The 13,649-nt window shown below is 44.9% G+C and overlaps 1 long non-coding RNA gene across 1 annotated transcript; it reads right to left on the reverse strand.

The window, feature by feature from the left end:
* Positions 1–1,156: 1,156 nt before the first annotated feature.
* On the reverse strand, positions 1,157–2,188 carry LOC309361293. The gene is made up of 2 exons (XR_014164405.1): positions 1,631–2,188; positions 1,157–1,392 (listed from the first exon to the last, which is right to left on the reverse strand). It is a non-coding gene; the product is annotated as an uncharacterized lncRNA (long non-coding RNA).
* Between the last annotated feature and the right edge of the window lie 11,461 nt (positions 2,189–13,649).

A 13,649-nucleotide genomic window follows, 5' to 3' on the forward strand; every position in this document is an offset into this window, starting at 1 on the left:
CTGTTGATGGATGGCCATCCTGACTCGGCCCCAGACACACTGATCAGATGCTTGGAAGCTGTGGCTGGATGGTTACGTGGGAGCCGGTTGAAGTTAAATCCTTCGAAGACAGAGGTCCTCTGGCTGGGACGGGATGATATGGGACTGAGGGGGCAGCTCCCATCTCTTGCGGGGGTGCAATTAGTGCCAGCACCGTCCGTTAAGAGTTTGGGTGTAATCTTCGATACCTCCCTCTCCATGGAGGCGCAGATTGCAGCTATTACAAAGGCGGCATTTTTTCATCTCCGCCAAGCTAAGCAGTTGGCTCCTTACCTCTCTCGCCCTGACCTAGCTACTGTGATCCACGCGACGGTCACCTCCAGACTGGATTATTGTAACTCGCTCTACGTGGGGCTGCCCTTGAGACTGACCCAAAAACTCCAGCGGGTGCAGAATGCCGCGGCGAGACTCCTTATGGGGTCTTCGCTGCGAGATCACATTCATCCGGTGCTATACCAGCTGCACTGGCTCCCGGTGGAGTACAGGATCAGGTTTAAGGTGCTGGTTTTAACCTTCAAAGCCCTATACGGCTTAGGACCCTCGTACCTACGGGACCGCCTCTCCTGGTATGCCCCACAGAGGAACCTACGGTCTTCAAACAAAAACACCTTGAAGGTCCCAGGCTACAGAGAGGTTAGGCTGGCCTCAACTAGAGCCAGGGCCTTTTCGGCTGCGGCTCCAACCTGGTGGAATGCTCTGTCACAAGAGACAAGGGCCCTGCAGGACTTGACATCTTTCCGTAGGGCCTGCAAGACAGAGCTGTTCCGCCAGGCCTTTGGTTAGGGCGCAGCCTGACTCCCTCCTTTGGCAACCTTTACAAAACTTTATGGCTGCCATCAATCTTGATTTTAATTAATTTTTATAATGTTTTTATAATGTCGCACTATTTTGGTGTTGTTAGCCGCCCTGAGCCCGGCTTCGGCTGGGGAGGGCGGGATATAAATAAATTTATTATTATTATTATTATTATTATTATTATTATTATTATTATTATTATTATTATTATAACTTTGTTCTGCTGACTAATTAGGCAGCTGCCATCTTGGGCCCAGCACACTTCCAACCCTAGATATGTCCTCACCGGGCCTAAGTCTTTCATTTTGAACTTACTGGACAATTGCTTGGCAAACCTTTTAGTTTGTTTATCTGTTTTGCAAGCATACAATACATCATCTACATAAATCAGACAAAACTCTTGATCACTGCCTGTACCACGTACATAAACACAATTGTCAGCTGTACTCTGCTTGAAACCAAATGACACTAAGGCCTCATGGAAACATTTGTTCCAAGATCTTGCAGCCTGTTTGAGACCATATAGAGCTTTGTTTAATTTCAACACTCTACTGGAACCTGTCTCATAACCAGGCGGTTCGGCTAGATACAGGTCTTCTGATATTGATGCATGTAAATATGCAGTCTGGATATCAAAATGGTTTAACAGGAGTTTTCTCTTTGCTCCAAGCGTTAGAATCAGCCTTACACTGTCCCCCTTAGCAGTAGGGGGAAAAGTCTCATCATAATCTTTTCCAGGCCTCTGAGAGTATCCTTGAGCCACTAAACGAGCTTTGTATTTGTACTTTCCTGTCACCAGAGGTTTAAGTTTGTACACCCACCTGCAGCCTACAATCTTTGCCCCCTCAGGCGCTGCTACTGGTGTAAAGACCTTGTGCTCATTCAGAGAGGACATCTCTTCCTCCATTGCCTGTTTCCAGAGCTCTGCCTCCTCTTTTGCTAACTTTAACACCTCCTGAAAACTCTTGGGCTCTGCAATTACACTAAACACATTTGCAGTATCTGGAGAAAAACGCACTGGAGGCACTCCTTTGTTTTGTCTTTTAGATCTTCTGGGAGAAAATTTTTCTTCTGACCCACTTTCCTCCTCAGAACTACGACCTCTCTTTTGTTGCTTAGCAACTGGTCTCTGGCTAATTCCACTTTCTTGAGACCTCTTATCTGAACTTTCCTCCCCCTCAGACTCTGATTCTCTATGTTTACCTTCAGAGTCATGAAGCTCCTGGGAAGGTTCAAACCAAACCTCAGTATTGGCATGTAGTCTCTCCCAGCCACTATGTTCACAAAAACTGGCATTCCTGGAGATCACAATGCCATTTGTCCCTTCAGCAAAGCGAAAACCTTTTCCCAGCTCCTGGTAGCCCACAAACACTAACTGTTTGGTCTTAGGATCTCCCTTCTTTCTTTTGGTCTTTATCGAGGTCTTCATCATCAGGCTTCGCAGGAAACTTACTCACCACTTGCCAGAGACGATCCCTCTGCAGCATTGCCTGCATGCGTTCCGACCACAGCAAGTAATTGGAGTCATTCAGACGTTCAAAAGCCATCTGAACTGGTTGTGAGGCCATCTTGAGAGCGATGTCCCTGGAACCCAGAACCAGCTACTCACGACTACTGAGAGAGAAAACAGGAACCACAGCAGCCAGCACTAGCACGCTGCAACTGTTGTCCTTGTGTCCACTGCGTCACCAGCTCACAGCAGTCAGGAACCAGCCAGTGTCCATCTGCTGCACCAACTTCTGGAACTACTGGAACCAACACCGTTGATGCTGACACCACCACAACTCAGGCTGGCAGCACAATACCCATAACCTCTTGGAACTTTGAAGTGCCAGGCATAGCTCTAATGGCTTTAGCCCAAGCGTAGCAGAGTTTTCCTGCACAGCGAAGAAGCTAGTTGAGGTGGAAATGCCTAGTCAGCTAGACTCAGAATAACTATTTACAGGATTTATTAAAAGGAAAAATAAAACAGCAGAGTTTCTGCATACAAAGCAAAGCAAAATAAATCCTTTCTTTCTTTCTCTCTCTCTTAACCATACACAGCACTCCTAACACACCATACAAACTGTGCTAGCATTCCTAGATAACAGAGTTGAGTGCTGGTCATTAACCAATCAGAGTAAGTAGTTTCTAGGTCAAGCAGACCTTGGCTTTCTGCCAAGAGAAATTGACACTGCCTTGAGTTAATTGTGTGAAGCCAGAATCTGTAAGTTTTCATGAGAATCAATTAACAGAAACCGAACACAAACTGGGAGAGTTGTGTACAGCTATTAACCAAGTGAAAAGCAACAAAGCCAGTGGACCTGATGAGATACCTGCTGAAATCTTCAAAGTGGGTGAAATTGAACTTACACAACTTCACAAGCTGATCAAAAAAATATGGGAAAGAGAAGCAATCCCAGAAGACTTCAGGGATGCCAAAATTATCAATCTCTTTAAAAAAGGTGACAGAACTGATTGCGGAAACTATCAAGGCATCTCTCTATTAGCTGTGGCCGGCAAAATTCTTGCAAGGATCTTAGCAAACCATCTCTTAACACTATCCGCGGTGACCCTTACTGAATCCCAAAATGGTTTTCGGCCTTCTAGGGTGACAGTGGACATGATTTTCACCACTAGACAACTTCAGGAAAAATGCAGAGAGCAAAACCAACCCCTGTATATGGCGTTTCTTGACCTGAATAAGGCTTTCAACGCTGTAAATCGTAATGCACTGTGGACTGTCCTTCTGAAAATTGGTGCCCAGATAAATTTGTAAACATCTTTCGGCTCCTCCATGATAATATTGTTGGAAAACTAGCCCCATCTGGAGAGGCTGTCCCCTCTCCCTGCTCCCGGAGCTGGTTTACCGGTGATCTGCCTCTGCCTGCGTTCCCAGACAGACCAGGGAGATCTTGATATAGGCGACATTCCCCAGCATGGGAAATGCACACCCACTTCTCCCCCTCCGCAGGGGAACGAAGAGTAGTCAGAAATCTATTTACATATTGTTTATTTCTGACATTTCAGCTCTACAGAAAACGTGTCCGATTACTTCAGTTTCCATCCAGCAAGTGACAAAGACTTCCTTTACACACGCAACAGGAAGGTTTCAAATTACACACTGGACACAGACTCCCAAAGCCTGTGAACCTCCGGGAATTTACTTGCCCACAGCTAGCCATATCACATGATGTCAACAAGCTGGCTGTTTGCAGCTGCGATGTTCTCATATTGTAACATCCTCCCCCATATGAATCATCGTTAGCTGCGAACAAAGCTTGGTCCAGAGAAGAAAGCAAACAGTTGTTATACATATAACAATCCCCTGTTGTTTCAGTTCCACCCTTGGAACTACCCGCCTCTGGTTTCCCCAATGTAACTCTCTGGTTGTCTGTTTTCCAAGGAATGAGTGCATCTGCATTACCTTGGCTAGGGAATGTAGTGTTACGCTTAGCAACTCCCAGTTGTGTCTTTGTCTCTGACTTAGACATAGCTTTAACTTGTCTAGAGTTGTCAACAATAGTAACACATGCAACAGCTGAGTTAGCAAACTCTTGAGAATGTTGGAAATTCAAGCCCTTCTCATGAGAAGCTGGCAGCAGTCCAGGCACCCGGCTTGATTTCCTTTTGACCTCCCTGGCTGCATTCCCCAGCAGACGCAGGCAAGGTCTCGATCGGCGATTCTTCTCAAACGTGAGAAGAACACACCCCTCTTTCCTGCCTCCCCCAGGCAGGGGAAAGAGATAGACAGAAACGTATTTACGTGCTTTTATTTCTGTCTTTGCAGCGTTACAAAAAACAGGACTGCTCTCTTCAAATTCCAGCAGTGTTGTGACAAAAGCTTCCTGTACATCCTGTACAGCTCATATTACCCTGTGAGGTAATTCCGGTGCTGCGCACTGTGAAATGACTGCCCCTCTGTTCCCACAGCAGTCCCAACATTCCCATCATGTTTATACTTCAAGCTAGGACTTTGCAGCTGCATTGCTTCATTATCGTAACAGAGAATACCTCTTGGGTGGTATGCCCTTTGTAACCCTCTCAGACCTGCATATGAGGTGCTGATCCTCTTTGCTGACTGGCTCATCCTCAGGACCTTTTGGAGAACCACGCCCAACAGTAAACAATGGTTCAATCACTTCTAGTTCAGCTTTAACCTGTGTAGGTCTAGACATTGTGTGAGAACGTCTCTCAATGACTGTGTCAACAGAACTCTCTGAGCTGTCTGTGTCACTGTCTGTACCAGAATAATCAGAAAAATCAGAATCATCATCTGAATTGTAATCAGTGGGAAATGTGTGAAAAACCCCTCTCTCTTGTCCAGGAGCGTTCTCTATAAACTTTGTGAGAATCACCTGACCAGATTCAGACAAAATTACTCTGTAGAGACCCTTTTCATAACCCACAAAAATGCCTTTTGCATTCTTAACTCCACCTGGAGCTTCTGTTTGCACATGAGATCCAAAAACCTTAAAATGTGCTACAGAAGGTTTTCTATGGAACAGCTTCTCAAAAGGAGAACTTTCCATACCTTTTGAAACCTTTCTCACCCAAGTGTAACAAAAACAAGATAAAGATTCAGCCCAAAACTCATTTGGCAAATGTGAACTTAGCAACTGTGCCTTCATGCCATTTTGCAACTCTTTGTTCACTTCAAAAAAAAAATTCCTTCCAGTAGCACCTTAAAGACCAACTAAGTCACTTGTACACAAATACTTTTGTGCCATGCAGCTTGAGAAACAGCAACCTTGTGCTTTATCCCTTGTTTCTCCAGGAAATCCTGAAAATCCTGTAAAAGAAAAACTGGCTTTTCATCTGTGAAAAGACAATCAACATTAGCATCACGAACATTCTTAACCTTATCACAAAACTCCTGAAACCTTGTTAAGGCTTCTTTAGGCCTCTGCAAAATGTAAATCCATACATAATGAGAGAAATGATCAACACATACAAGATAGTATTTTGCATTGCCTCTAGATGGTGCTAGAGGACCAATTACATCAGCATACACTCGCTGAAAAACTCTGTTAACCTTAACAAAAAAAAATTCCTTCCAGTAGCACCTTAAAGACCAACTAAGTTAGTTCTTGGTATGAGCTTTCGTGTGCATGCACACGAAAGCTCATACCAAGAACTAACTTAGTTGGTCTTTAAGGTGCTACTGGAAGGAATTTTTTTGTTTTGACTATGGCAGACCAACATGGCTACCTATCTGTATCTGTTAACCTTCTTTGTCTTCTGATCCTTGACGTCTTTCGTCACACCTGCAAGAGAAATCATTTTAGAATCACATGCAATAGACATATTGTAATCAGATTCCTCAAATGTCAACAGATACAGTCCATCTTTCTCTCTGGCAGAAAGATACAGCTCTCCATCTTTGAAGATTTTGCAGCTTTCCTTATCATAGGACAACACCAGTCTTTTCTTGGTTATCTGCGAAACACTCAGCAGATTGAATTTTAAATCAGGAACAAAATACACATTACTTATAGTCAAGTTCAGGCTCTCCAGATACACAGTTCCGCTCCCTGTCGCTTCCAACTCCTGGCCATTGGCCTGTTTCACAGTGAAGCGTTGCTTCTTAAACGTAGAAAACAATTCCCGGCGTGATGCCATGTGCTGGGTGCAACCTGTGTCCAAAACAAATGCGTTTTCCACGGATGATGTGGCTTTTAGCGACATCAAAGCCATAGCTGGTTTTGCCTGGAACTTGGCTTGACCTTTGCTTGAAGCCTCAGGCTTTTCAGAGCTCCCTCTAGCTCCTTTTTGTTGACGTGGCTTCTTACAGTTCCTTTGAATATGCCCAGGCTGTCCACAATTGTAACAACGAACAACGTTCAGAGCTTCAGCTTGCTCTTCCCTTGCAATAGCAGTGGGGGCGCTATAACTCCGAGCTTCACGCCCCCTGTCAGCAACATACATTGCAGCAAGAACAGGAACAGCAACAGTTCCTTCACTCCCCCTTTGGGGCTCAAAGCTCCTCCTAGCTTTCGATGAGCTCTCAAGAATTTGGCCAGCGCCATCTTGGCTCTCCCCTTCTGGGGTAGTTAACCTTCGGCTCTTGCTTCTCACTCCAGCTTCACAAGCTTTCCGGAGTTTCTGAGAGAACAGAGCCATCTTAATTCCAAGCCTCAGCCTTCAGCAGTGAGCTGAAAAACCCAAAAGTCTATTGGGCTGTTTACAAGCTGCTTGCACCTGGTAGTTAGCCCAGCTTGGAAAGTCCCTTTCTCAGTCTGTGAGATAGCAAGCAAATGCTGAAATTCCAACAGCAATTTCCAGCCTTTCAGCCTTTCAGCTTTGGCTTGCTTTTGTCTCACTCCTTGGAAGCTTACTAGCTCATAAACATTCTCAAAAAGTACTCACGTCTTGTCGCTTAGCAACGGCAGTTATCTTCTCCCCTGGAATGCAAAGAATGTGGCTCTCTCTCTGCCTGTTCTAATCCAAAAACACGGCAGATTCTCAGTGAACCGGAGAATTTTCTATCCGCGTACACCATCCAGCCATCAATCAGCTTCTGTCACCAATGAGTACAAAATAACCCCTCTGCAGCGCCACAAGTCCAACTCAATGGTGTAACATTGGAAAATGTCAATCACTTCTCCTACCTAGGCAGTTATCTTTCCACAAGGGTCAACATTGATGCTGAAATCCAGCATCGCCTGAGCTCTGTGACTGCAGCTTTCTCCTGATTGAAGTGCAGAGGGAAACCAAAATGCTTGTTTACAAAGCTATTGTACTACCAACCTTACTGTATGCTTGTGAAACATGGACCACTTACAAATGCCATCTCCAACTTCTCGAAAGATTCCATCAATGGTGTCTCTGAAAAATCTTACACATCACTTGGGGATACAGGCAAACTAATATCAGTGTACTGGATGAAGCAAAGATCACCAGTGTTGAAGCAATGATTCTTCAACATCAACTTCGTTGGACTGGTCATGTTGTGCAGATGCCTGATGATCATCTTCCAAAGCAACTACTCTATTTCAACCTTAAAAATGGAAAGTGTAATGCTGGTGGTCAACGAAAGAGGTTTAAAGACTGTCTCAAGGCGAATCTTAAAAAATGTAGTATAAACACCAACAACTGGGAAACATTGGCCTACGAGCGCTCCAGTTAGAGAACAGCCTTTATCAAAGGTGCCATGGACTTTGAAGACACTCGAACTCAGGACACAAGGGAGAAACGTGCTAAGAGGAAGGCATGCTTGGCAAATCCACACCGTGATCAACTACTGCCCAGGAACCAATGTCCCCACTGTGGAAGGACATGTGGCTCCAGAATTGGCCTCCACAGTCACTTACAGACTTACTGTTAAAACCATGTTTATGGAAGGCAATCTTACTCGGCTACGAGTGATCAAAGAAGAAGAAGAAGAAGATCTCAGTTCTGTAGAGCTTGTAAGACCGAGTTGTTTCACCAGTCCTAAGGTTGAGGGCAGCAATGGTTTTATTTTTACCTTTCCCTTCCCCTCCCCTTTTTATTTTCTTCTCACTCTTTCCCTCTTCCTGTTGGTCCTTTCCCTCTTCCCCTCTTATCCTTACCCTTTCTGGTAGTCACGGTGCCTCAGTTATTGGAGTCAAATTGTCTTTTAATCTATCTGTTTTATTGAATTTCTGATGTTGTACACTGCTCTGAGCCCACTTTGGTGAGGAGAGCAACTGAAAAATATAATAAATTATTATTATTATTATTATTATTATTATTATTATTATTATTATTATTATATTTAAAAAGGGCCAGGATGAAGGCTGAAGCCCATTCTCCCTTTTCACTGTGGTGCCAATCCAAATTTGGCCCCCGTGGTGCTTTTCCCACAAGGAGGTCACTGTTATTCTAAAGCAGCAATGCTGCAGCAAGCAAAGGCTATAGCAGCCAAGTCTGCTGCTTGTGGCTGGAAAGCCAAACAGGAAGTTTGTGACTGTTGCCATGGGAACAAAGGGGCAGTCCATTCTGTACTGAGCACCGGATGTTAGCTCAGTGGGTTTGTCATATGACCTGTGCTGGAAGTACATGGGTGGAGTTTATTCTAACTGCTGATGAATGCAGACATGTTTTCTCTGTACTGAAGTAAAAGACAGGAATAAAAGATGTAAATAGATTTCTGTCTGCTTCTTTCCCCTCCCTGGGGACACCAAAGGGGAGAGAGGAAGAACGGTGTGTTTTTCTCACAGTCTGAGAAGAATCGCCGAGACCTCGGCTGCTTATCAGCAGAGTGGCGCAGCCGGGAGGTCACAAGGAATATCTGCCGGTGCCTGGAAGACTGGCACATCCCTCTGACCGGGCAAAATTCTAACAGTGGTAGCAGACTTGCTGGTTTCATCGATCCATGGGACTCTGCATCAAAGAGTGGCAGAACTGCTGTTTTCATTGCTCCATGGAGCCCTGAGGTGAGAAAGCTGATTCTCTGCAGCCAGAAGCTGAACAGAAGAAGCTGACAGCCAAAGCAACGGAGCCAAGGTATGAGATTTTGGGCTTAAAAGACTGAAAGCAGATTGAGTTATTCTCTGCTTCACGGGGAGCAGTGTATGGGAAAACAGCTCCTGTTAGAAGAGAAATTCCAAGATGGCGAACGGCACTTAGTCAGCGTGAGTGTGAGCTCCCTGATTTATCTTTTAAGACTGTTTTAATGAGTTTTAATGAGTATAGAAACCTATTAACTTTTAACTTTAGTTTTTAGTTTTTAGTTTTAGTTTTAAATTAGTAAGTAGGAGGACGCCTCTTTCTATCGGGGAGACAACCATTGACCTTGAAACTGCGGCGGCTGCATGAAGAGAGAAATGACTAAGCAATTATACAGCCCTGCTTGTGGGAGAGGAACTGGGAAACGTACCAGAGATTTAGACGACACAGAGGAACTGAGATGCCTGCCTCTTGCTAAGCAAACGAAAATTAGTGAATCTGAAGGTACAAAGGATATTTTTAATGTTCCAGTTTCGAACTCTTTCACACTGCTAGCAGAGATGAATGGCGAGGAGACCATTGTGAGAGAGCCTTTTGATAACCTGCCTACTAAACCTTCAAGCAAGGATAATGCTGGTATCCACTCGAATGACTGCGCTAGAGCCCGTGAAAGCTGCATTGATGAGATACTATTTGAACACTCGTCTACTTTAGAGCTAGTTGCAAAAACGGTGGACTATATCTTCAAATACATAAAAGACATCCGAGGATCCTTGGAGAAGATTATCTCGCTTCTATCCCGAACAGGTAAAGACAGTTCCCCTGATGTATCACCTGAGATGAAATCCATACAATTGTCCAGAGCACCCGTTTTACCTCACACCTCCTGTACAATTTCTCAAGTTGTTGGCAATCAGAAAAGTGAGCAAAGTGAGCAAAATATGAAGGAACAACACTATGCACCTCCTTACAAACTGCTGCTCCAAGCTACTAAAATTTGCTTAACGGTTTGCCCCTTTAGAGGCAAGGTTATAAACTGGCATTATAAGAGTGATATAAGGAGACACCTAGCGGAGCTCCTGGGGGTAATCCCTAGCTCTATTGACCTGAAGCATTCTGTCCATATTAGCAGCAGACCTCAGAGGCAGAGAGTGCTGCTCTCCTTTAAAACTAAAAAGCTCCCTGTACTTATTATGTCCTCAAGAAGCCTTCTAATTAACTATGGAATCTTTGCTACAAGAGTCTTTTCCAATACCAAGATCTGCCCCCTCTTACCAAACTGCCTGCTCAAAAAGGAAGCAGACAAGTCTGAGGGTCCGCTAATTGCCACGACTCCAACTCCCCTGGCCGCAGATCTAATTAGCTGGACTGACCCCCTCCTGCCTCCACTGACAAAGGCTACACATCTGGAGAATTCTACGGAGCGTGAGTTACTTCTATCCTTCTCCCAACTGCCAAAACTGGAGCGAACGGAGATAATGGACAGATTGGATGAATTGCTACTCTGTCTCCGTAATTCAGAAGATCATGTTCAGGCAAATAAGATGACTTCCTCACCAATTGAAGAGCAGTCTACACAAGCCCAAGTGGAACCCGTTTTAACGACCTTTGATCGGCAACCTGGCTGTACACGGCCTCGGGATGTCAAGCCTGGGCAGGATATAGTGAAAGATTCAACAACCCTCTGGTCAAATTCGGAAGCTGTGGCAAGACTGAATGCTCTTTTGGAGGCAAACCGAAAAGGATGTCTTCCACCTGCCTTACACTGCATGTTCCCTACAGCAACCGTTGACCCAAAAGGCCCACCCCTCTCAATTTTAGAGCATACCTTAAATGCAGAGTCTATGGACCTGTCGCTAAGTGATACCCCCGTGCACCAGAACCCATCCCCGCAGCCACCAAAAATTAAGCCTCAATCCATGGCTGCTGCTGCTGCGGTAAGTGGTGTTTGGAAATTGCCGGGTAAGCAAGCTACAATTACTTCCTTCTTCCAGCCTACTGCCCCCCCTCGCCGCACGCATTTCCAGGTGGATTCTGCCGCGTCGGCTCCGCAAGGCCCGGCATGACTCGAAGGGGTGACCAGGAGATCACTTACTTTCTTATCCTGGAATGTAGCTGGCATTAAACCTAAGCTGATGGACCCATCCTTTGTCGCCTACATAAAAGGCAGTCGTATTCTTTTACTGCAAGAGACCTGGGCTTGTGAGGGCTTCTCCCTATCAGGGTATAAGGGCTTTTACCTGAATGCACACCAGAATTCACTATCACCTGGTAGACCACAAGGTGGACTGGCTACCTTTGTTTCTTTGGCCTTAAATCTGCAGGTGGAACAAATCGACATCCAGTCGTCATCCATGCTGGGTGTAAAGCTACAAACAGCGGAGGAAGTGTTCGTGGTGATTAATGTTTATTTGCACCCAACCTACAAGAAAAACCTGGTGGACCAAAGATGGAGGGGAATTCAACTGACTCTTGAAACTCTCCTAGAGAAATATCCTGAAGCCTCCTTCCTAGTTGCAGGAGATTTCAATGGCCGATTGTCTCACTCTGATAAATCATTATTTGCTAAATATAACAAATATCCCCCACTACCCATTTTAACCTCAGACCCTTTACCCAGGAATTTTAAAGACAGTGTTGCTACATACGCAGGTTTTAAATGTAGACAAACTTTGATGTCTCTTAATTTTCACCTTTTAAACGGAGCTCTCAGTTCTGACTACCCTGCCGAATTTACTTTCTGGTCAGGCTCCCGAGCTTCTACCATAGATTTTATTTGGACATCAGTAGACCTAATTCCCAAAATTTCTAACTTTAGGGTGGTAACGAGGCTGGAAAGTGACCATTTTCCATTAGAACTCTCTCTGACCCTGGATGGAGAATTGGCTACCTATTCCTGTGTGCCTATTACAAATAACCAGCTTCAGATGAGGCCCACTGCCTTAAAATGGACCGACAATTTGGCTCAACGGATAAATGAACTCCTTCGGTCTGACCAACTGCAAGAGACAAGGGACTCCCTTGTCCAGGCAGTTGAGCCACTGCCAATGTATGACAAATTAGTAGATCTGCTAAAACCTTCGTTGACTAAGGCCTCGGTAATGAATAGTAACCATTTCTCTCATAAAAAGTGGTTTGACGAGGAATGTAGACTCTTCAAGAACAACCTATATAATGAATTCTTGGCATATAGGGCATCAAATGACCCCGCACCTAGCAGTCACCTTATGAACCTCAAGAGAAGGTATAAAGCACTATTAAAGGAAAAGAAGCTTGCGGCAGAAAGAAATGATTGGAACAACCTTCTAAAAGCTGCAGAAAATAGAAATCCCTTCTCCTTTTGGCACCAAATTTCTCAATACCTGGGTAGACCGTGGTCAAGGATAGAACCCCAAATTTCAGCTGACACCTGGGAAAGCTTCTTCTCCGATTTATATGCAGCTCACGCTGCCAGCGGAGAAAGGATAGAATTGGCCCCCTTGCCTGAGTGGGATCCTGTTACCTGCTCTGAAGTGGAAACACTTATAGGCCAATTTGAGGCGGGCAAGGCACCCGGAGACTATCTTATCTCCATAGATGTTATTAAAGCCAATAAGGATTGGTGGTGTCCACCCTTAGCAGCTCTTTTTACTTATATAAACAAAACAGCACAATTTCCTCCAAGCTGGAACTCTGCACTGATTGTGTTAATCCACAAGAAAGGGCCACGCACAGACCCGGCCAATTTTAGACCAATTAGCCTGCTAAATGTTATTGGGAAGATCTATTCAAGATTTTTACTTAACAAATTAACGACCTGGATGGAAAGCAACAACATCATCGCAGAGGAACAGGCGGGTTTCCGCCCTGGAAGATCAACAACAGACCAAATCTTGATCCTAAATCACTTGGCCACCAAGTATGCTGACAATGGCCTAAAAGCCCTCCACGTCGCCTTTATAGACTTTAAGCAGGCCTTTGATCTAATTCCCAGGAACCAGCTATGGGCAAAATTGGCAGCGACATCTATCGACCGCCGCCTTCTCCTGCTGATTATTAATTTGCATACAAATACCTTCCTGAGGATTAGGCTAGATAGCAAGGGGCTAGTCTCCAATCCGGTTGCCACCACTAGGGGGGTAAGACAGGGCTGTTTGCTTGCCCCTGCCCTGTTTAATTTCTATATTAATTCGCTAGTGGTGCATATGGCAAATACTGATTTCCATCCACCAAAATTGGCAGGACGAGCCTTGAATGTCCTGCTGTATGCGGACGATGCCGCCCTATTAGCTACGTCCCCCATCGGATTAAGGAGGATGCTTCGAGCTCTTCATGAATATGCTACCCAACATGAGCTCCAACTAAATTATGCCAAGACCAAAATAATGGTCTTTGCCGCTCGACCGAAACCTAATTTATGGTCAATTAATGGTATTCCTTTAGAG

This window comes from Podarcis melisellensis (genome assembly GCF_964234715.1).
Source record: "Podarcis melisellensis genome assembly, chromosome: W".
In the NCBI taxonomy this organism is placed as follows: Eukaryota; Metazoa; Chordata; class Lepidosauria; order Squamata; family Lacertidae; genus Podarcis; species Podarcis melisellensis.